Source organism: Mus caroli, unplaced genomic scaffold (genome assembly GCF_978045245.1).
Source record: "Mus caroli unplaced genomic scaffold, Mus_caroli_1 scaffold_6, whole genome shotgun sequence".
Taxonomy (NCBI): Eukaryota; Metazoa; Chordata; class Mammalia; order Rodentia; family Muridae; genus Mus; species Mus caroli.
The window spans coordinates 96775198-96799055 of record NW_028227261.1 but is presented as its reverse complement, the minus strand read 5'-3'; the positions used below and the strand labels follow the sequence as shown (position 1 = coordinate 96799055).

At 46.9% G+C, this 23858-nt stretch overlaps 1 protein-coding gene across 9 annotated transcripts in view; it reads left to right on the top strand.

Moving 5' to 3' along the window:
• Palm2akap2 (PALM2 and AKAP2 fusion) overlaps window positions 1-23858 on the top strand; it is a 460662-nt gene that overhangs the window by 396894 nt on the left and 39910 nt on the right. The window contains exon 1 of one of the 9 annotated variants that reach the window (XM_029475712.2): window positions 20953-21041. The exons of the other annotated variants lie outside the window; for them this stretch is intronic. The gene's annotated coding sequence lies outside the window, so the exon portion shown is untranslated. Of the gene's footprint in view, window positions 1-20952; window positions 21042-23858 lie in introns of those variants that run through there. 9 annotated transcript variants of the gene reach the window in all.

Sequence of the window (23858 nt, the reverse complement as noted above, 5' to 3'; positions counted from 1 at the left end):
GTTGTCCAAATCACATGACCCAGGGTGGAACTCTATTCATTGAGGATTCCAGTCCAAGAAGACACTGGCTGCCTTAGTTTGCAGAATCTTCCTAGCTGTGAGCTCCGTGCTGGCTGCTCTGAGGACTGGCTTGTTTTGAACTTCATCGGCTTATCTTTTCACTAGTGACAGGCCTTGAAACAGAGGTGGGCTGGCCCTCCCTCTAGCTGCCCAAGCGTGTATCTGGGTTTCCTTGTAATCCTGGGAGATTTCCTATAGACCCAAAGCTCTGAAAGGAGACCCCATCTGGCCCGCTGTCAAGCATGAAAATTGTCCTTTTGTTCTCGAGGAGTTACACAAAGAAAGTGGGAAGACGATCTTTTTTTTTAAAGTCTGAAAATGAATGGCTATAATTCTTTCCCTGACCCCTACTCCACCTTATGCTATTTTTGGGGCACCAGGAGGTTTTTTTTTTCTAGGTCATTATACAATGTTCAGCCTTTGCAGTGTAGAAAGTAATGATGGTTAAGAGGCTCAGAAGAAGCCAGGAGTATAGCTAGCTCTGTAATAGAGCAATGGCTGACATCCATAAGGTCTGTGTTTCATCGCCAGCTCTCAGAGGTTACAGAAGCACGGAAGACCAGCCACCCTGTGGAGACCACTTCTTGTCCTATTTTGATGAACTATTTGTTAGTCAATTTCACGGCTGTGACAAAGCCCCAACTTAAAGAGAGGAGATATGTGTTTTGGCTGATGGTTTCAGACTGTGCTCAGACTTGTTGCACTACTGTGGGCCTGTGGTGAGGCTGAACATCATGGCACCAGGAGTGTGGGGTGGCGCAGACGTCCTCACTTCATGATTGCCAGAGCATGTTCCAGGTCCTTCTCCAGTTAGCTTACCTCTCACGGTCAACCTCTCAACAGTCCATTCAAACTCTGAACCTGCCAGTGATGGGCTGATGCCTGGATGAAGGCAGAACCCTCATTCTACAAACCCATCCCCGAGGCTCCACCTCTGGAAGCTGCTTGTATCAGGGAATGCATTAGTTACGTTTCTCTTTTCTGTGAAACAAAGTACCTGAGAGAGAAACAATCTAAGGGCAGATGGCTTTATAGCTAGCCAGGTTTAAGGAATACAGTTCATGAAGGCAGTGAGGCATGGCGGGAGCAGGAGGCTAGTTATGTTGTATCTGTGGTCAGGCAGCAGGTACACATAAATGCTGCTGTGTTCTTTGTTCTTCTTTTTTCCTCCTTTTTATTCAGTCTGGAATCCTAGTTTATGAGAGGGACCATGCACCACGGATCTTTCCTCCTGATAACATATGCCCAGAGCCATGTCTGGTGCCACCACCACCAAAGATTAACGTCCAGCTTTGTTCACACAATAAAGTAGAATCCTGTTCTGGCTTGATGTCTTGGTTAGGGTTTCATTGCTGTGAAGAGACACCATGACTATGACAACTCTTAGAAATGGGAATCTTTAATTGGGGGGCTGGCTTACAGTTTCAGAGGTTCAGTCTATTATCATCATGGCAGGTAGCATGGGAGCGCCCAGGCAGACGTGGATCTGGAGAAGGAGCTGAGATTTCTACATCTTGGTGTGCAGGCAGCAGAAGAGGACTGTATGCCACATTAGGCCTAGCTTGAACCTAGGAGACCTCAAAGCCCACCCCCACAGTGACATACTCCCTCCAACAAGGCCACACCCACTGCCAGTCTCCTAATAGTGGCCACTCCCTGTGGGCCAAGCATTCGAACACATGAGTGAATGCAGGCTGCACTTACTCGCACCCAGCTAAGTCTGAAGACCGTGGGTGCATTACTGTAATGCTGTCGGAGCACAAGGCTGACCTTCTCCAATTAGATCCACCGTGTGGGAGCCCTAGTCTGTCTTAGCTTCTGTTCTCATGAGCCTCTGGGTTTGCTCAGAGAGAGGCAGGCGGATTTCTGAGTTCGAGGCCAGCCTGGTCTACAGAGTGAGTTCCAGGACAGCTGGGCTACACAGAGAAACCCTGTCTCGAAAAACCAAAAAAAAAAAAAAAGAGATTTCCTCTCACTGACATGGAGTACTTAGATGGGAAAAGCTACTTCCCCTGAACTAGTAAAATTTCTGTCAGGGCAAAGTACTGAAGTTTCCAGGCATCGATGAGTGAGATGCTTTCCCGAGCATCCCGGCATCTCAGGGAAGGAACAGTGAGGTGATACCTACTCTCAACCTTCTTTCTCTCCCTAAGGTGAACCTGGGCAGGTCTTCCTTCCTCAGGAGCCCAGACAGCACACTAGGGCTTCTCCTGGCAGCCCGCTGGCATTACATCATCAATGTTTAAGGAACAACTGGGCCCCTGGGGGCTGGATTGGGAGTGCAAGCTGTAATGGAATCTCATTGGCTTTGCATCAGTGGGTTCAGAAGTTCTCGGAAAATAAGATCTGAGAAATAAGAAATGGTCAAATAGGACAGAACTCAGGACTTCCCATCTAAAGCTGGGCTGCTTGCTGTCAAACTGATTTGACCTGGCGGAGAGCAATCAGTAATTTTGCACTACGATGACAGAGAGGACGTATAACTCTGCTATTTTCTGCGCATAGGAACAAAGCCAACTACAAATACCTTTTGATTTCCCCTCTTCCCTTCTCTTCCATGCAGTCGAGTTCTGAAAGCGGAAAGTTGGAGGGGAGGGAGACAAGAAGGAATAACGGGATGGTCTGAGAGAACAATTTAAATCCCACATGTATGCACATGTATATGTATATACATACAGAGTACATATAGAACATTTGTATGTGTATACGGTGGTCACATTCAGGGCCTTGTGCATGCTAGGCAAACACTGCAGCACTAAGCTATACCCAGCCATATATACGTATATGTATACATATACATCATATTCATATGTTGTATGTACTTCATTTGGAAAGATACTGAGAGGGGGCTGAGGAGATGGCTCAGAGTTAGGAGCACTGGGTGGTCTTCTACAGGTCCGAGGTTTGATTCTCAGCACCTACATGGTGGTAATGTATGTACCTACATGCTCATAACCAGGTATGCCTCCAATCCTAGGTATCTAATTCCCTCTTCTGGTTTCCATTGGTATAGCCATACATGTGATACCCAGGCATATTTGCAGGCAAAACACCCATACATATTAAAATCGCCCCTCCCCCTTATTTTGAGAGACAGGGTTTCCCTGTGTAGCCCTGGCTGACCTGGAACTCAAACTGTAGACCAGGTTCTGTGGTTCAGAGATCTACTTGCCTCTGCCTCCCAAGTACTGGGATTAAAGGTGTGCTCTACCACCTACTGCCCAACTACACTAAAATACTTCTTTTAAAAAGATACTGAGAACTGAGTAATAGGTTTTATTTAGCAAACAACCTCAGAACTTCTGCTTGCCCCTCTCTCTCTCTCTCTCTCTCTCTGTGTGTGTGTCTCTCTCTCTCTCTGTGTGTGTGTGTGTGTGTGTGTGTGTGTGTATAGGCCAGAGGATACAGAGGACAATCTAACATTGTCATCATATTTTATGTTTGGACAGTGTCTCTCACTGGCCCAGAAATGACAATGGCTAGCCAGCAAATCCTGTCTGTGTCAGCCTGCCTAGAACTGGATTACAATCAATTACCACCAAGCCCAGCTGTTTTTGTTTGTTTGTTTTAATTCTGGAGATCAAACTCAGGTTTTTCACGCTCACAGGACATTAACTGAACTCTCACCCCAGATCCAGCCTTGGATTTTTGTAAATCTGACTTACCAGAGGCTGGCTAGGAATTAAACCTTAACCCTCACTAAGGTTTAAAGGGGCTGGCAGGCTGGGTGTGGTAGACCTCCTTTTGCTACTGTTTTGTTCAGACAGTGGCAGAGGCCTGTGCAGTGGCTCTCCACCCTCCAGCAGTCTTTGGGGCGTGAGGAATTGCAATCTTGAAGCTCACTATCTCTTAAAGACCTGAGGCAATGGTGGGTACTTCCAGGACTCAGGGCAGTGAAGTAGGTGTTAGATTCCTGTTGCTGATGGTGCTTGAGACTGAGATCCTGACCACAAGCATCTACTAAGGGCCTCCCTGCTTCTCCATCTCTTAGTGAGGCCGAGTTAAGTGTGTAAGGGGAAGCAGGCTTTTTACAAGAGAGCTGCCTGCCTCTTTGATGAGACAGAATAGAACTCTGCGGACCTAATCAGAGCTTAAAGGCCTCACCAGCGACCACCATCATTAAAGTGGGGACTAAACTCCAACCAGAACACCCAGCTTTGACCCTTAGAACATGTGAAATGTAAGTGCCTGACAGTAGAGCCTACAGATTCCGTCCCAGAATCTTTCCCGTGTTATAGTCTGTCACTTGGCCACACATTTCAGTTCTTCCTTATCTAAAAATCCAAATGCAGCCTAAGGAAATTTAACAGCTCTGTTTTTTGTTTTGTTTTGTTTTAAGGGCAAATCGTTATATTTTGAGTTCAGTCCAATCTCAAATTACAATCTGTCTAGTTTTTGTTGTTGTTGGGGTTTCAGTATTTACCACCAAACATACTAAGATTTGAGTTGAAACTGTCCTGGGCATGGTATTTTCAGATTTCCCCCAGAGCATACAAATGGTCCCTAAGTACAGCTCTTGTAGCTGCGTTCTGGGTAATCATTCCCCATGAAAAGAATTCAGGTGACTTAAGGATCTCCAGCCCCTTGCCCCACCCCCACCCCCACCCCCATCATGGCCTGGAGGAGGGTTCTAATAGCTGCTCTAAGCCCTTGGTTTATCAGCTCCGATGGCTTGGAAACCCTTAGACTCAAATATTTGGGATGAGCAGAGCCAGCTCAGGAATCCCAAGAAGGCAGAGTGGAGATAGCCAACTGCCAAAGCTCACAGATGTGGAATGGAACGAATTTCAAAACCTCCCTCTTCTGCTTGGCCGGAATGCGCTTCCAGCCGGACTCACCGGGGACAGGTGTACTTGGTCCATGTGTTCTGACCTGACATTTTGTTTCTTTGTGTTGTTCTATGGACAGTCAGGGTGATAGACTTCGCAGTCTTCGAAGCGTTGACTCTCTCTGGGTACCACAGAAATTCAAATTTGCCTTGTGTGACCTGAGCCTATATTGAGGCCTTCTTTCTTTTATGGACTGAGCAATTCTCTCGTGTTTATAATATCATTGACTCTTAGGCTATATACAGTGTCATCTAATAAAGCAATAAAGCATGGCCTATTTTATAAGGGCCTCTGGTAAAAGGAGCCAGGCTATATGTTCCCGAGTATAAATTCAGGCAGCCTCTGGATACCTGGCAGTGGGTTGGTTTTTTAGAATTTGTCTGGAGCACTAATAAATTAGATGCTAAAATGCCTAAGTATCTTGTGTCTTTTTTTAGATTCTCTTGGGAGAAAGCCACTGGGTTAATGAGACTAGGAAAGAACACATAGAATGAATTTGTGGCAGAGCTAAGCCCCCGGGCACCTCTGCCTTATAGCAGAGCATCCAATTAGAGCTGCAGAATGCTTGCTGTATTACTACTTAACACTTGGTTGCTTTCAGGCAGGGTGATGCATGCCTGTAATCCCAGCAGCCTGCAGGCTGAGGCTGGACACAGAGGTGGAGGCCAGCCTTGGCCCCACAACCCTCGGCCACCCACAATACTTTAATTGGGTTGCTTTATTGACTCCACTTGAAAATGAAATTAACTTCAAGGTACTTAATGGAAGCTATCTATATTTTTTAACTTTTCAAAATGTTTGTTATCTTTGTGTGTGTACGTGTGGGTTTGGGGGTCATGGGGGTGGGGGTGGGGAACATTGGCTCAGGCCCCTCTCCAATAAATCCCCTTGTACCAGATCTATTGCATGGTGTAATTACTGAGAGGCCTGGGCCCACCAGGTACCCCCCCCCCCATTGCATTGTATAAAAATTTCCATCACTGTTTTATTATTTTTATTTTATTTGTTTATTTATTTATTTACTTTGGGTTTTTTTTTTCAAGACAGGGTTTCTCTGTATAGCTCTGGCTGTCCTGGAACTCACTTTTTAGACCAGGTTGGCCTCGAACTCAGAAATCTGCCTGCCTCTGTCTCCCGAGTGCTGGGATTAAAGGCGTGCACCACCATGCCCGGCTTTTATTGTTATTTTTAATTAACCATGTAACTCTAGCTGATCAGGAACTTGCTCTGTAGACCAGGCTGGCCTGGGACTCAAAGAGATTTCTCTGTCTCTACCTTTAATCCTGAGTGTTAGGATTAAAGGCGAGAGCTACCAAACCTGGCTTCTATCCTATGTAACTGCTATCCCAGTCTCAAACTCGCTACACAACCGAGGATGACCTTAAATTTCTGATATAGGTCCTTCCTCTACTTACAAGCATGAGCCACTGTGCTTGGCTTATCTGTGCTGGGGCTGGAATCCAGGGGCTTCGAGTGTACTAATCACACACTGCCAACAAGGAGCTACATCCTGACTCTTTCTGAATCTTTGAAGTATGCTCTAGGAAGCATCTGGCAATAAAGCAAGCAATCCAGGCACATGACCCCCAAATCTCCACCCAAGCCTTGTTTTGCACTTTGATGATAGAAATCATCACATGACCCAGCACCCTTAAGTGTCTGAGCAACTATCAAGTGCTTGCCTCTGCATTCTTTAGCACTGACGAATGTTAGCTTCCCTGGCAAATGTAACGTAGGTAACGTAGTCTGGTTTGAAGAAAATGGGTCCAGCACCTTGACTTCTTCTGCAGTGGAAACCCTGTTGGGATGACTTGGGGTGTCAGGAAAGTCATGACCCACACATGACAATGTGTGGTAGGATGGGAGATCAGAGCTGGAGGCCAGAAGTGTAGACACAGCTTTCATCCTGAGAAAAGTGGCCTTGGGGATGGAGGAATGGTGAGGGCTAAGTGTGGGGATGTGGAGGGCTGCAAAGGATGGGACAAAGGAAAGAGAGTCGCTTGCTAACTGTACAAAGAGGAGGATGTCATTGGGAAGAGAGTGGAAATGGATGCTCAGGGTTGGTTCTGATGTGAAGTCGTTCCTACCTTACAGGCATGCGGAGAGGACCAGTACCATTCTAGTCAGCAGTGTGGGGCTAGGGAAAGAAGGGAGAGTGTGCCTGCTGTGAGAGATCCGAAATGCCCTGTGTGTGCACAAACATTCACCAACTACCCAGGAGTTGGATCTCCACTTCAGAAGGATATGGCCTGTTTGTTAAATGGAGAACCTTTGTCTCCATTAGGAAGCACTCAGCCCCAGCGATTAGCCCCTAAGGTGAAGGAGCCTCTGTCCCAAACCTCTGTCCCAAACAGTGTTTTGAAGAGCAGGGGTTTCCTAATGGATGGTAAATCATCAATTAACCCAAGGCTAGGGTAAGCTGAAAATAGACTTCTCAAGGAAGGGATTATCTCTAAATTGTTAACGCTGATTGACATTATCTGAGGATGTATTCTTCTGTAGGGACTTAATCTCCACCCAAGCCGGCCGGCCGGTTACAAAGATGTGAAGCATCCTAGTAACTTGGTTTAAAAGCGAGTTTAGGAAGGACCTTCTAGGTCCTTGACGGCTGGGGGAAAGACCATAGTTTCCTTTCAAAATAAACAGCCATTTCAGGTCCCTCAAAATTGTTAGTTATAACTCTATTAAATTGATATCTTTTTAAAAGAGGAGAGCTGTCTATTTTGTGATGGTGTTTTGCAGAAATACTATTTCTTAGTTAAACACAATGCAAATGAGGCGGCGAATGTGTGTTTTTAATTAAGACCCACAAGTTAAACAAATAAAATGTCTTTTGTTCTGGTTTGTTTTCTGCTTTCGGGTGTCATAAAATAACGGGGGAGTGTAGAAGTGGCTTGCTGAGCCAAAATGCTCGCAAATCATTTCGCTGTCGGTTGTTGCACGTATGTTTGTGGCAGGATACCAGTCGCCCAGATTCTGTGCCCCAATTAACTGCATAGTGGCTTCAGGAGTTGTGACCCACCTTGCTTCCTGAGTGCAGAGGTTTGGTTTTGAGAGGTGAACATGTGTTACCACACAATGCTGTGAGCGTGTCTGACACCACCGGCTTGTTCATTTTAGATGCTTGAAACAGGAAGTAGTATGCTCTATACTGCCCCACAGATTTTTTTAGTTATTCTTAAATAATTTTTTTTTGTCTTACGTGGGTTAGTGCTTTGCCTACATGTGAGGGTGTCAAACCCCCTAAACTGGAGTTACAGACAATTGTGAGCTACCGGGAGGGTGCTGGGAATGGAACTCTGGAAAGCAGCCAGTGTGCTTAACCACTGAGCCATCTCTCCAGCCCCGCACCACAGGTTTTTAAAAGTGTATAAGAATTACAACCTCCCTTATCCATCCAACAACCACTGACAGACTTAAGTGTGTAATGCTAGGACAAAAGCCTAACAGAGTTTCCCCTAACACTATACACTTAAGTCATGGGGCTCAATAAAGCAATCCTTTAAAATACAATTTAGTAATTGTAGTCATTGACTTGTAATTTGAAAGATTGCCAAGTGTTACTGAAACTTCAGAAACCTCCAGAGGTTAAAGGTTATGGTCAGGGTGGGGGGATTTCAAATCTGAGAGAAAACAAAGGAAGAGGCCTCTTTAGCCCTAGAGGAGACCCTGGTGATGGTGACAATGACAGCCCCTGACTGTGATTGATGACAACATTGGCAAAAGCAAACCATCCCCAGGGTCCATCTGCTCTAACCTGGAAGGCTCTCCAGAAAGACCTGCAGCCTTCCATGAACCAGATGCTCTGTCACCAGGCTGCATCTCGTAGGGGAGGGGTTTGCCCCAACCTCTGTTTGCAGAGCCTAAATGACTTTGCAGAAACAGAACTAAGGGGCTCACATGGTGGAGCCACACACAGCAATGGGCGGGGCCAGAGAGATGTCTCTGGAAAGGAGGTAAGGTTCGAAAAAGGGTGTCTGCTCCGTAATTTTGTTGGGGTAGGGAGTGTTGTTTTATTTTGGTTTGATTTACGTCTAGGCTCAAAGAGAAAAAGAAAACATATATGATCTAGAAATTCCATCTCTGGATATGCAGCTAATATGTAAGGAGTCTGTTGAAGATATGTCTGTGTCAATGTTCATAGCAACTTTATCCATAATAGAAAAACCGGAGTCAACCAACGTAAGTGTCCATGTATGGGAGAAGAGAGGATTGTGGTGTCAGAGTTTGCATGCTCTCACCCACAGGCAAATAGAAGAAACATTGAAGTCACTGAAGCCCAGGGAAGCAGCCATTATAGCAGAGTACCTTGGAGTTTGGGGTGGAGAATTCAGAATGCAAAGTCAACTTTTTTGCTGAATGCCTGTCATTTTCACGTCTTTGAAAAGGAAGATGTTCATCTAGGCCTAGGGGTACAGGCCTCTAATCTTAGCTGAATGGGAGGGAGTTTACAAGGAGATGAGTTCAAGACCTACCTAGTTTATATAGTCTTGGTTACTTAGCAAGATCTTGTCTTCAAATTAAAAAAAAAAAAGTTTAAAGTGGGCTATGGCTGTATCTCAGGCTCTAGGTTTGATCCACAGGATGAGCGCTCGTGCACACACACACGCACACGCATACACACACACACACACACACACACAGAGGGGAGGGGGTGAGGAATATGTAAAATCCTCTCAAATTGAGCCAGTGTAAGGCAGGAAGTCTGTACATCAAAGCAACACTTTGGCTGAGGTCACCCTTTTGGTCCCTACACCCACCCAGCACCTCCCAGCTTGAACTGTTTGTAGGATGTGTTCCCAAGACATCAAGCCCCCACTACCCCTGTCACTGCAATTTCCTGTTCTTAGATTCCCCCAACCCCCCACCTTCTCTGTCCTGCCTGTCTGGGGAGAGGTCCATATCCGGAATGGCCTGGCTGTTCCAAGTTCTTAGCTATTGTACTGGAACCTGTGTACAAGACAAACAGATATTCTTGGGAGGGGCTCCTAGTCTATCTGGAGAATTCCAGCCACTCAGCTGAAGAAAACTCACTCACCTAGTGTGTTAAGGGAGATGGAGAATGCCAGGCATCCTGAGGGGTGGTGACCAAGCCCAGCCTTTTCTCCTAGCTAAGGTTCTGTGAAGGGTCTCCTACACGTTGTTGCTTTGTTGGTGTGGGTGTGTATGTGCCACAGCATGAAAGAGCAGTTCTCTTCCTACCTTGGGTTTCTTAGAGTTGGGACTGAGCTCATCAAGTTTGACTATAAGTACATTTACTAGCTGAGCCATCTTGTCTACCCTCTAGTTTATTCTTTATTTGTAGTTTTTGTTTTGAGACAAGGTTTCACAGGTTTTGAGACAGGCCTAGGACTCCCTATGGAAACCAGGCTGGCCTGACACTCATAGAAATCTGCTCTTCTCTGCCCTCCTAGTGTTGGGATTAAAACCATGTTTTTATTTAAGATTTATTTTTGTGAGTATTTTGCCTGTGTATATGAACATGCGTGCCTGGTGTCCATAGCATCGGATCCCCAGGACAGATAGTTATGAGCCTCCTTGTGGGTTCTGGGAACTGAACCCAGGTCCTCTCACCCCACTCCTCCACCCCCACCCCCAAATCATTTCTCCTACCCTCTCCAGTTCATTCTTTATCAAGCCTTAGCACACTGTGTGTTGTGGGGCAGAAGACACAGGTGTATCAAGGTGCATCTCTCCATAACATAGAGAAAAGAAACAGGGCTTAGTTCTGTCCTGCTCTGCTGGAACTTGCTATGTGTCTTTGGGCAAATTACTTCCATTCTGAGCTTCAGTGTCTTTATCCGTGAAATGGGATTAGCATGTCTCACTGCTGGAAGAATAGAAAGACAGCATAAATCAAACTCTAGAAGTCTGTGTAGCAAAAATGCCTACACAGTGCCAGGGATTAGGTTAATAACTGCTCCATTATTCTTATCTGTACCATTTGTTTTCTATAATGCCAATACCCAGAAAGTGTGCATGCACGCTTGCGCGCACATGTACACACACACACAAATTCGAGGTTCTAATTTCCTAGAATTAATATATAGGAAACATTTTTTGTCCTACGCCCCTTGAGCACTGACTTCTGGACTCCCACACCTATACCCATACCAAAATCAAGCTCCTTATGTAAAAATGACATGGGATTTGCCTACCATGTTCAATCTCTTCTAGATTCCTTCTAATACCCAACACGGTGTAAATGCTGTGTATAGATTGGTGTAATGTGTTGTTTTAGAGAATAACATGTGGGAAGAGTCTGTACCTGTTCGGTACCATCACAGTGTTCTATTTTCCAGCCATGGTTGTTTGAATCCATTTACAGGGAACCTAGACCTATGCAGGGCTGGCAGAAGATGAAGAAGGAGAAAAAGGATCCAGGGGCCAGTCCTGCTTGTTAGATGAGCCTCAAGTTCAGGTTGCTCCAGTTTCTACTTTTACATGTAAAAAAGAGTTAGTGGCTGAAGGCCTGGAGCCAAGCTGCCTTGCCTCCAGCTTAGCTGTTCATTCAGCTGAGGCCTTTACACAAGGAAATTCTCTGAACCTAACTGGACTGGGTGGAGCAATCCTGCAATCCCTGATGCTCAAGAGGTCGAGGGAGGAAGTTCATAAATTGGAGGCCAGCCTGGGCAACTCAACTTCATGGAACCTCATCTCAAAATAAAGTACAGAGGGCTTGAGCATAGAGTTCAGTGGCGAGACACTTGCTTACCACCCACGAGGTCTTAGATTCATTTCCTAGGCCTGCTAAATAAGCATGCAAACACTAGATTAGAAAGATAGAGATAAACAACTCTCTGACCTTCACTTTCATGAGCCATAAAATAGTTGCGAGAATATCAGCTTCAAGCCTGGCATGGTGGCATATACCTTTAATCTCAGGGTTTGGGAGGCAGAGGCAGGCTGTTCTCTGTGAGTCAAAGTTAGCCTGATCTACATGGGGCAGCAGTTCTCAACCTGTGGGTTACAATCTCTTTGGGGTTGCATACAGATAGCCTGCATATCAGATACCTACAATTCATCACAGTAGCAAGATCTCAGTTATGAAGTAGCAAAGAAATAACTTTATTTTTTGGGAGGGGCACAACAGGTTTTAAAGGGTCTCAGCATAGGGAGGATGGGATAGATCCATTGACAGAGTTCTAGGCTAGCTGGAGCTCCATAGTGAATTCCTGCCTTACACAATGTACTCTAAGCTGAATGGTGGTGGTGCAGGCGCATGCCTTTAATCCCAGCACTGGGGAGGCAGAGGCAGACAGGCCTCTGAGTTTGAGGTCACCCTAGTCTACAGAGTGAATTCCAGGACAGCCAGGGTTACACAGAAAAACTTTGTCTCAAAAAACAACAAACCAAACCAAACCAAATACATTTAAAAAATATTGGCTTCATGGGCTTGTTTTGAGGAACCGAAGTGATTGTATATTCAATCTTGACTGATACCAGGTGTTTCACAGGTAATAAGGGTTCTGATCACCCTCTCATCAGCCTTGGCCAGCAGCTTTGTGAATCCCTGCTCCCCCACCCCACCCCCAGCCCCCGTCACCAGTTCTAGACCAGTTGACTTGGTATACTGGCTTCTTCATTCAGCTTTGTCATGCAGTCTTCTCCTCTGCTGAGATAGCCTGCAGTGGTAGCTGTGTGAGGAAGCCCTATTTCTCACGTATTTCTTTGCCCTTTCTGCACAATGACCAGGAGTCAACTCATGCTTGAGGGCCTCATTTTGCGGGCCTGACGTTTCCTAGTCATGAGTGGTTTATGTCATCCTTGAGGCGGCCTTATAAGGTCAGCGTGTTCATTTGCTATTCCTGCACTAACAAGCTACCCCAATGACAGTGACTTAACAGCAATGCCAGGGCAAATCGCTGCTAGCCTAGGAGGTAGGAAGCAGGCAGCTGGGCTGCTCCTGTAGGCTCTGAGGAAGAATCTGTTCCCTGCTTCCTGCCTAACTGCTACTGTGGCTGATTACTCTCCGCTTGTAGATGCAGAGTCCACTGTCGCACGGAGTCCTCCTCTGTGTAGCGCTATGCCGTATCTTCTTACAAAGGTGCCTGTCTTTGCGGTGAGAGCCACGTTCACCCAGTATGACCTCATAGTAGCACAGTATATAGGCAGAGACCCTGTTTCCATATAAGGTAATGATCTGAAATTCTAGTTGAATATAAATTTGGGGAAACATGGTTCAACTCACAACCAAAATTCTAAATTTTTTTTAAAAAGGTGTGTGTGTGTGTGTGTGTGTGTGTGTGTGTGTGTGAGAGAGAGAGAGAGAGAGAGAGAGAGAGAGAGAGAGAGAGAGAGAGAGAGAGTTCATTCCATGGTGAGTACTCAGAGGTCAGAGGACAAATTAGTGCTCTTCTTCCACCCTGGATTCCAGGGATCAAGCTCAGCTCTTCAGGCTTGTGAGATAAGCCACCTCCCTAGCCCTAAACGGTAGTCTTCAGCCCATTTAAAAGAAGAGGAATCCTAAAATAGAGGAGCATATCCATTGTGTAGCCTCACATCATCCATCAGTGGGTGATACCAGAGGTTCAGACGATGCCCTTCTCTCCTGAAGGCTTGCGTCCCTCCCACTGTATCATCTTGCCTTGAAACATGCTAGACCCATAGTGAGGTGGTCAGCAGCAAGTGTTCCCAGATCAAAGGGACCAAAGTGGGCGAATGGGACCAAGCAGAGGTTGCACCAGCTAGCACAGTAGTACAACGCTAGCCTCTGGTCCTCAGAAATGACCGTTTCCACAGTTAGTTTGACTATTTGGCTCTTAGCTACAGGGCTCTGATGTAGTGATTCCACAGCCAGGCAGGAGAAATGGCCTAGAAACAGAGAAGGAAGACTTGAGAAGCTGGCTCAGCAGTTACGAGCACTGGCTGCTCTTTCAGAGGACCCAGGTTCAATTCCCAGCACCTATATGGCAGCTCACAATTGTCTGTAACTCCAGTTCCAGGGGACCTGACACCCTCACATGGATGTACATGCAGGCAAAACATTAATGTACATAAATCATTTTTTAAAAATACCCATAAAATTAAGAAAAACAAAGCAGACAGGGTCAGGCTCTCCTGGCTAGAACACAATGGGAAGGGTCAAGGACTGTGTCCATGGCTCCCTGCTGATCCTGCCCCTCTGCCTCTGGTTGTCATGCAAGCTCTGCCTTCCTTCTGCTGTAGGGATTCCTTCCTGCCATTGAGAGCCAGGTCACTGTTGGAAGGAGGTGGACATCCCTCTGTGGCCCCTCAGAGTTGGCTGCCCGAACCTTAGAGAGTGTAGTGTGTCAGAGATGGTCTACATGTACTCTGGGGAGAAGAGCTGTGGACCAGAGACAAGATTCTAGGTGCTCCCCCTAACTTGGAATTGCAACTACAACTGGAGTCAGGTTTGAAGTCAAGAATGTGTATCTTACTTAAATTATAAATGTATCCTGGTAACCAGGCTCAGACGGAGCATTGGTAGAAGGTATGGCACCTTTGCTTACAGAAGCCTAGATTTAACAAGTCCAAGGTGTTATTATTTTTTTAAAGTTCACTTGAAGCTTTGATGTATTTTACAAAAAACAGAGAGTTGAGTCCAAATCAATGAATTTGGTCCTCTGTGTGTGTGTGTGGTGGGTGAGGAAGTTACTAGATTGATATACTAGTGGAGGGAGTGGGGAGCCATTTTTGTTTTAAGACAGAGTCTCCATCCTCCAGCCTCAACTTCCCGAGTACCAGGATCACCGTGGCAGCTAAAGGCTCTCATTTAGAATAATATATTCTCCAAATCTTTATTTGGCTGTTCAGACCTTGGGAAACACGTCAGTGGGGGTTTCCTAAGACACTGTCTGTGACATAGTTCATAAAATTAAGTTCTGTGACTTTTGACTCCCCCCTCCCGGGGAAGAATTCAGTTACTCACAGAGCATTGCTCAACTTTTTCTGGGAAAGAGCAGCTCCTGGAAGGGAAATGTCTACGGACAGCCCCAGTTGCTTATCTTCCACAAAGAAGGGAGATTATGCTGTCAGGCAGCTGTGGAGAGGGACAGTCTGCTCCTACGATGGGACAGACTCAGGGATTTACTGGACAGAAGGCCACGCTGGGATAGCATTGGTTCATCCTGAGTCATGGCTTCACTGTGGGATAAGTGAATCATGACACAGAGATCAAGGGGAGAGGGAAATGGCTCATTGAAGAAGAAGGCTGTTATGCAAGCATGAGGACCTGAGTTCTAAGTCATATCACCCATGAAGCAGCTAGTGTAGTTACTCAGACTTGTATCCCCAGTGCTCTGTGTGTGTATGGTGGGGTGTGGGTAGGCAGGCCGAGGGACAGAAACTAGAAAATCTTCAGGCTTGCTGGCCATTTAGTTAGAGGAATATGAGAATATGGTCGAATGAGATAGGGCAGGACACTCAAGGCTTCCCTGGCTCCCTGGCTCTGTGCATGCTTTTGCATTCCCCCTACCTCTCTCTCTCTCTCTCTCTCTCTCTCTCTCTCTCTCTCTCTCTCTCTCTCTCTCTCTCTCTCTCTCTCTCTCACACACACACACACACACACAAGTGCTTGCGCGCATCAGATACTCAAAGATATCTGATAGGGCAGGGCACTCAAGGCCCCCCTGGCTCTGTGCATGCTTTTGCATTCCCCCTACCTTCTGACACACACACACACACACACACGCTCTCGAGCATCAGATACTCTCAACAGAAGCTTACAGACACACACACCACACACACACACCACACATAGCACACACACACAAACACACATGCATGCATGCACACACATATGAACAGACACACACACACATATAGCACACACAAATGGTAAACGAAGTCAGGTGTGTAGCCCGTGACTATATTGCCAGCCCTTGCAGGTGGAGGCAGGAGAATTATGAGTTCAGACTCACTGCAGATGCTGTCTGATCATCTCCTCCCGGCCTCCCAAGTGTCCGAGTTACAGATGTGTGCCATGGGGTCTGGCTCTGTCTACGTTTTAATGTACTTAATCCTTCTTTCAGAAGGTCATACATATACACACATGAGGTCGTACATATACACACATGAGGTCATACATATACACACATGAAACACCAGAAGGCGCTGTGAAGCATGGAGCAAAGAGGCTTACTTGGGTCTCCATTTCCAAAACCGTTGCATCAGGAAAAGTGTGTGTGTGTACAATTAGACTCTATACAGTAAGGCCCTGGTGCCTGGTACCCATTATAAATAGAAGGAGTGGAATAAAATCCTCCCACCAGAGTGATAAAGTTCTGCCAAGGGGTGTGGCTAAGATGGAGCTCAACTTTCTTCTAGGGACTCAACTTCTTTCTTGATAAAAGTGTCCCCAATCCATTTCAGAGGCTGCAGTCACCAGCGCTCTCTCTGTCTCCCTTCCTATACCAAGTGACCTCACCTCTGCCTCTATCCATGCTGACACTCACAGCTGTATAGTGAGTTTTGTGCATTTACCCTGTGTCCCTCATTTTACAGACCAGACAAGGTGGACTCAGAGAGGAGGATAGCAACAGGCCTAGGTAGGGCTCCACAGCAGCTTGTTGCTTGTATTACTGAAGCTTTGAAGATGTTCCTCTTGCCTCTTCTTTGGTAGCTCTGGGTCCTTCCTGTGTCTACCTCCCTCCTGCACTGTTGCCTGCAGAGGCAGATCTCCTTTGAATGGGTTGGACTGTAAACTCTAGTCAAAGCTCCGTTATTGACTAGCTGTATGTCTCTGTGGCGTGTTGGCCGAGATGGGCTGGATTTTCCTCTCTCTAGAGGATAAGAATCTCTATCTAATGAAAGATTAGATAGCAGGCGTCTCAGGGAAGATAGCACCCACCTGGCATATGTGCTTATGCTGATGGATGCTTGCTCGGTGGTGACCTTATGTGCTATTTTCAAATTAAACTGCTGGGTCTTCAAAGTTTTCACTTTGCTTCTCAACTGCAATGGTTGACAACTTGATGCATTTAGAATCATCCAGGAGGCAAACCTCTCGGGACATCTGTGGGGGTTTATAGATTGGGTTTGAGGAACAAAACAGCTTACCCTCAATGTGGGTGGCACAAACCCCTGGGCTGAGGTCCTAGACTGGGGTGGGGGGCTGTCGGGGGAGGGGGAAGAGAAAGCAAGCTGAGGACCAGCCCTCTGCTCTCTGACTGTGGACCCAGCATGAGCAGGGCGTTTCCGTTCCTGCCACCCTGACTTTTCCACCGAGACGGGTTGTACTCTGGAACCCCAAGGCAGGATTCTCCGCCACCCCCACCCCATTTCTTTAGCTTTCAAAGAAAGAAATGAATTCACCAGTCAAGCAGGACCAAGCTTCACAAAGGCTTCTCTTTTCCCTGTGCAAGGTTACCTGAAGAATTAAGGTGGCAGTATGAAAGGTTTTTACACTCAGAAGATGTCCCCGCCTCCAGGCTCAGAGCCTGTGCTGGAGCTGACTGGAGGACAAGCAGTTGTGAGCGGGTATCTGCTAGACTTCTGACCATTTCTGTGTGAACTGTCACCAATGGGTCACCTCAGGCTATATTTCTAAAACCTAAACCCAGCTAGCCCATTTCATTTCTCACTTCACCTCTGAGAATAGAACCATTTCATAACCGTGGGGTTGCCACTGGGTTGTTTTTCTAAGCTCTGCCCTCTCTTTGCAGCTGGGCAGTGTGTGTGCATAGACGTGTGTGTGTGTGTGTGTGTGTGTGTGTGTGTGTGTGTGTGAGTTCATGAGCATGCATGCATGTGCATTGCTTTAATGGAGCTACACCAACAAGCTAAGCAACCCAGTGTATACTTTCATAGTTGTAGAGGTCAGAGTGCAAGCAGGGTGTCCTTCTGGTTGGTTCTTTCCAAGGGTTCAGGGAAGCCTCTTTTTCAGGTCCATCTTCCTGGCTGACGGGCGTTATTGTTCCTATGTGACACTGCACACCTCTTTGTCTGAATTTCCTCTATTCTCTAGTGGTTGGGACCCACCCTATGACCTCACTTAAACTCTGTGGAAGACTCCTATTGTTATTGCTATTACTGCTAATGTTATTTGTAATGGCTCAAGTCCTAAGCCAGGCTTCTGGGTATTAGGTGACTATGAACCTGTGGGGAGGACAGAACTTAAGCCTGTGAGAGTGCATGCTTGCATGCTCGTATATGGACAAATGCGCATTTAGTGAGCCACTGCATCCAATGGACTCCACGTCATAAGCATACCTATTACATGGAAAATAGTCTCCCACTGATACAACGGGGTGGATGTGGTGATAGAGTGGGTCCCAGATAGCATCCTTGCCTCACAGTGGTTTGGAAGTCCTCCTGGTCCCTCATTCTTTGTTTTCTTTCCTCTTGCCCAGGCTGCCCCCAGGCTCTTGGGCTCAGGGAATCCTCCTGCTTCAGCCTCCTGAGTGTCTGGAACCCCATGGCCAGTATTGGTCCCTCATGCTTAAGCAGACCAGTGACATTCCTCAGTGTGAGTCTCCTATCTCATCTTACATAAGACTGCTAAGTGGCATCTGAAGTGCCTTTCGGCTACACAGCAGAACATTCCAGTTATTCCGAAGGCTCCAAGAGTTCCCCAGGAGCTCTGGTATCGCTAGGCCGGGCTTTAGGAAATTCCTTGGGATGTCCAAGTGTAGCACATTGTAGAAATGTCATTTAGATGTCATAAATATTTGTCAAAGGAAGCCTCCCTGACACTGGTTATTCCTTTCTTCACCTTTGTGCCCAGGAGGGTCCTGAGAGGTCCCTGGGGAACCCTGCTTGCAATCCATTGGGCTGTTTATTCTGTCACCAGAACAGATTGCTCTCAGACTGACCCCAGATCAGCTGGCCTCTCGGGACGTGTAATAGCCTTCATGTCCCTTTCCCTGCCCAGTTTACTGTAAACCTGATGTTCTTGTCTCTCTCACTAAAGAAAATGAGTTCATCACGGTGTTGACTTGACCCAGGATTCTGACTCACTTTCCAGGCAGCCAGAGCCTTAGCGAGGCCCTGAATTTTTTTTTCCAGGTCATCCTGAAGTTCCAGGGAATGAGATGTGTAGGACCTGGAAGCAGGGTTTGGAGCCAGTGGGTGTCCTCAGAGAGTGGGCACTGCTCCAGAATACTTACGTAGTTTTAGAATCTGATTCTGACAGAACAAGCCAGGGAACCAGATGCATTTGGGTCAGGCACCTCTACCCAAAGCAAATATTGCTCTTTTTCTTGGTCAGCTATGGAGTGGTTGTTAGGTCTCAAACCTAGGACAGATGGTTAACTGGGGTGTGCCTATTAACATATCAAAGCTGACTCTGGCTGCCAGGTTCTCCCAGCATCCCTCAGTCCCTACCTGTTACAGGGTCCTTCTGCTTGGTATACCCTACCTCCTCCCCTGAACTCTCCAGCCCCAGCTCTTCTGGCCCCTATTTAACTCAGCCATTTTGGCTACACCACTCTCTTGGCCTCCTGCTCTCTTGGTTTTCTGGCTTTCCCACTCTTCACTCCCCACTTAGCCCTCTCCTCTCATGGCCCAGCTCAGTCTGCCAGCAAGGTCCAGCTGGACTCTTCTAGATGTCTCTGCCTCTCTTATATCCATATCTTATATCTCATATATCTATAATAAAAACCTAAACCTCTTAGGAGCAGTCATGTCTTCTATCTATCTATCTATCTATCTATCTATCTATCTATCTATCTACCTATCTACCTATCTGTCATTTTTATTCAGTGGTGAGGCCACCTCACCCAGGATTCTGTAAACTATCATATACCCAGTTAAAATGCATTGTACTAATACCAGCTACTTGGGAGGCTGAGGCAGGAGAATCACAGTTCAAGGCCAGCATAGGCTGCAGAGCAAGCTCAGAGTCAGTTTTGAGTAATTTAGTGAGGTGCTGTAACAAATTTTAAAACAACAGCCACAATAATGGGAGGGTTAAGGAGGAACTCCTGGGTAGAACACTTGCCTAGCACGTGCAAGGCCCTGGGTCCTATTCTTAGCACCACAAAACCCAATGAATCAGGAAGTAATTATATAGAAACCTTTAAACAACATAGAAAGTGCTTGTGGGATAACCTGGAACATTAGAAGTTGGCTATCACATTGCATACTGGTTGGTTTTTGTTAACTTGACACCAAACTTAGGTTCCTGTCTTGAGTTCCTGCTCTGACTTTTCTTAGAGATGGAGTTTGTTTTTGTTTTTTGTTTTGAAGGATTTATTTATTTATTTTATGTGAGTGCACTGTCACTCCCCTCAGACACACCAGAAGAGGGTGTTGGGTCCCATTACAGATTGTGAGCCACCATGTGGTTGCTGGGAATTGAACTCAGGACCTCTGGAATAGCAGTCGGTGCTCTTAACCACTGAGCCACCTCTCCAGCCCAGAGATGGAGTTTTGAGTTGTAATAAACCCTTTCCTCCCCAAGTTGTTGTTTTTGTTTTGTTTTGTTTTTTTGTTTTTGTTTTTTTGTTTTTTTTAGTTTTTTTTGGTCATAGTGTTTTATTGCAGCACTAGACACCCTAACCAGGACACATTCATTGCATATACATACACTGTCTGGTCTCAGCTACATTAAATATTCATTTCTGTTACCTCTTTTTTTCTTTGAGTTTTGCTATACAAATGTCCCATGTTTAGCTTGATGTGGTAGGTGGCGCATATCGCTAACTTCAACCTGAGGGAGGAGAGGCAGGGGGATTTCACTGATTAGAAGCCTCCTTTGTCTATATAGTGGACCAGCCAGGACTACCCAGTGAGATCTTGTGTAAAAGAATAAAAAGGGCAGTCATTTGTTTAGAATCCTTGAGGTTTTTACAGACTCAGTAGCGCGCCAGCCCATATCTGAGTTTTAAAGAAGCCCCAATAACAGGTCACATCGGCACCTACAAGGCTCTTGCTCTTTCCCTGCCTAGCCCTGGAACCTGACCAAGGCCGCTAGCATTGCCTCAGGCAGGAAAGCAACTGCCCTCCCATCCTGGGCCGACTAGGGAGGGGCCGGGCTCCTCTGAAGGGGACTAAAGTCCTTCTTGGTGTGAATGGCCTTTTAGGGAACAGAGGGAGGGCCCGCGGTGACATCACAGTCTCCAGTCCCGAGACTCCTAAGGAATTTGTCCCGGCTGAGCCAGTGTGAGCACTGGAATCTGTCTAGAGAAAGAGGCGATTCTGACTGCGGACTCCCGGAGGTGCGCGCACTGGGCTTTTGCGCTGGGCAGGGTAAGACACATCTGATGACCGGTTGGTCTCATGGTCCTTTGCTTTCTGTTTCTGATCTGAAAGGAGAAAGTTCTCTCGCGGCCAGAGTCTCCTCTGAGGAGGGAGTCAGGGTCTGGATTTATTGCAGAGCGTTGGAGGCCTCTCCTGTTGCGGGGTGGGCTGCTGAGCACTTACTACGGCTCCCTCTCTCTCTCTCTCTCTTTTTTTTTTTTTCTTACTGTGAATCTTGTCAAGCTCCCAGCCTTGGTGCTAAGAGGCAGAGGAAATACTGCATACACAGACCGAAGCAGCGTGTGTGACAGAAAATGCTTTAAAGACACTGTCTGAGTCTGTGAGAATTTGCATGTCCCTTTTGCACTTCAGAAGGCTGCCTAGGCGGGACCCAGGGACTCTAGTAACTTGTTCTCTAGTTGTCTTGTGTCTGTTCAAAGAGCTCCCTGATGACTTCTACAGTGGGCTAACGGCTTCCATGGTGTGGGGCTCACCGCATTCAATAGGCGACTTGGGGCTTTGTTCCTGGATGTGCTGTGGCATGACAGGATACCCTCCTCAGGTTCATCTCTGTGCACAGAAAGTTAGACTTCCCTACTCCGGGCACAGTTTTCTTTTCTCTGAGTTCCACTGTAGTCTCAACTTTTATTCCTGTCATCATGACCCTAGGCTAGGCAGGAACCCAGAGTTCGGAACTACCTAAGAGCAAGAGAGCTGCAGCCAAGTTGGAAAGAACTTAAACTAGGTTTGTTTGTGCCTGCTGAATTTATTCCTTAGAAAGTTATTTTGCTTGACTCCAGGGTGTGGGGACTTCCTTCCAAGTAGCCTTAGTGAGAAGGCTCAAGAGAACCTTATTCTCTCATTCATGGGAATCTGGAGCTAACAGCCAGTCTCGGTTGTTCCTCTAGGGAACCTCCAAAGGTTCTCAGAAAGAAGGGACCCTTAGCTCAGCAAGGTAGTGCACGCCTATCACCCAAGCACATAAAAGCTGAGTTTAGAGGCTAGACTGGGCTAGACAGAGTGAGACCCGGTCTCAAAAGAAGAGAGGAGAGAAAAAGAAAGAAATAGCAGCTTTTTAAGCAAGGGATTCAGCCATGCAACAACTTCTTTCCTTCCTTTCAGCCCTGCTCACTCCTCCTCACCCGCACCACACACACACACACACACACACACACACACACACACACACACACACACACTGTCTCGAGTTTCTTTCACAGAAAGCCCCAGCTGTAAATGTGTTCATTAAACATCACCTTAACATTTTCCAGATGTCAGATATGCAGCGCGGCAAAGTGAGCCTGGTCTTCCAGCCTGGCCAGAAGTGGGAGGGTCGGTCGTTATTAACAGGAAAAGCTTGTGGTCCAGAAACTCCCTTACCTTAAAAGTTCTTCATTCAAATGTGAGCCAAGACACAGGTGACTTTGTTCCCTGTCCGTGCATTCTAGAAGTGTTTTTATCCAGTCTTAGAACCCCCCTTGAAGCATGCACCAAAAACCTACTATGCTCTGCTCAGGCCAAGCCCACCGAAACTCTCAGGGAAAAAAAAAATTTTGGGGACTATTCAATGGGGCTGGAACTCCTTGCCACCAAAGGGTTGGAGTTTCATGATAAGAACCGAGCCCCACCCCACCCCAGGTCACTATAAGCAGTGATGGTTTCCTGGCAAGATGTCTTAGGGAGGGACAGAAGCTCAGGCATTGTTAGTATCAGCCCCTTTCAGGGGTCATAGCCATGACTTGAGCTTTCCTGGTCTATATTTAGCCTGCAGCTGCCTCAGAAAGGTTTGGGGTCTGTAGTCTGGCTGCCTGCCTTCCTTCAGCTGGGAGCTGGAAGAGCTGACCTCCATCAGGAGTGGTTTGTCTCGGTTTCCCACAGTCAACACTAGGACCGGGCCGGAAGCCTCTCTGCAGGGAGGTGGAAGAGGAAAGGCCATTCAGGCCTGGAATGAGGCCCCTTTGCTGTACTTCCCTGAAATAGAATTAACAAAGAAAGCCAGTATTTCTGTTCTGTGCCTTCGAGGGAGGGTGAACTGGGCTGCCCAGTCCTAGCGTAAACTGTACTCTACCATCTGCAAACACACTGGGGCGCAGGAGCTGCAAGCCACCTGCTCGGGACCTTGCAGGGGCTCAGCTTTATGAACTCCTTGAGGCCAGCACCATTGCACTTAGAAGGATGTGCAAAGCTTCCTGAGGTTGCTAAGGTCTCATTACCATTGCCTTGGGCCTCTTGTTCTTATGAGATTGGGGACTCCATCTCCCTGAAGCTACCAGATCCCTTTCTGGGAGAGAGTTGGCCATCCTCCTTCAAAGCTGTGGGGACAACTCCTTAGCCTCAAGCAAAGATCTGTCACCTTGGGGGAGTCTCAGGCTTGCCTTCTGGAATGGCAGCAGTTTAATGAGATAATACTTAAGCTCTTCAGCTGCTGTCCCCCTCAGACCTCACTGTTTTCCTCTGTGTAGGCAGTCTCTCAAAGATCTGTCTGCCTCCTCTAGAGCTGGTGATGCTGCTGGTAAGGGGTCCTAGGCCACAGCAATAGCCAGGTTGTGTCAGCCTGAATTGACATTTTGTGGTGGAGGCACCTGAGTTCAGAAAGTTAAAAAGTCCAGAAACAACCATCCTAGAGGGTAGCCACACACGGCCTGAAGAGCCAGTTCTTTGCTATGTAGCAACTGTGCCCTGCTTACTAAACATGTGACTTATGCAAGCCAGGGAGGGCTAAGAAGGGGGACAGCGATGTCCTTTGATTTCCCAGCTATGAGGAAGTTTTATTCTCTAACCATGCCTCTGATCCTAGGCCAGCAGTGAGTGCATATTTTTGATGGA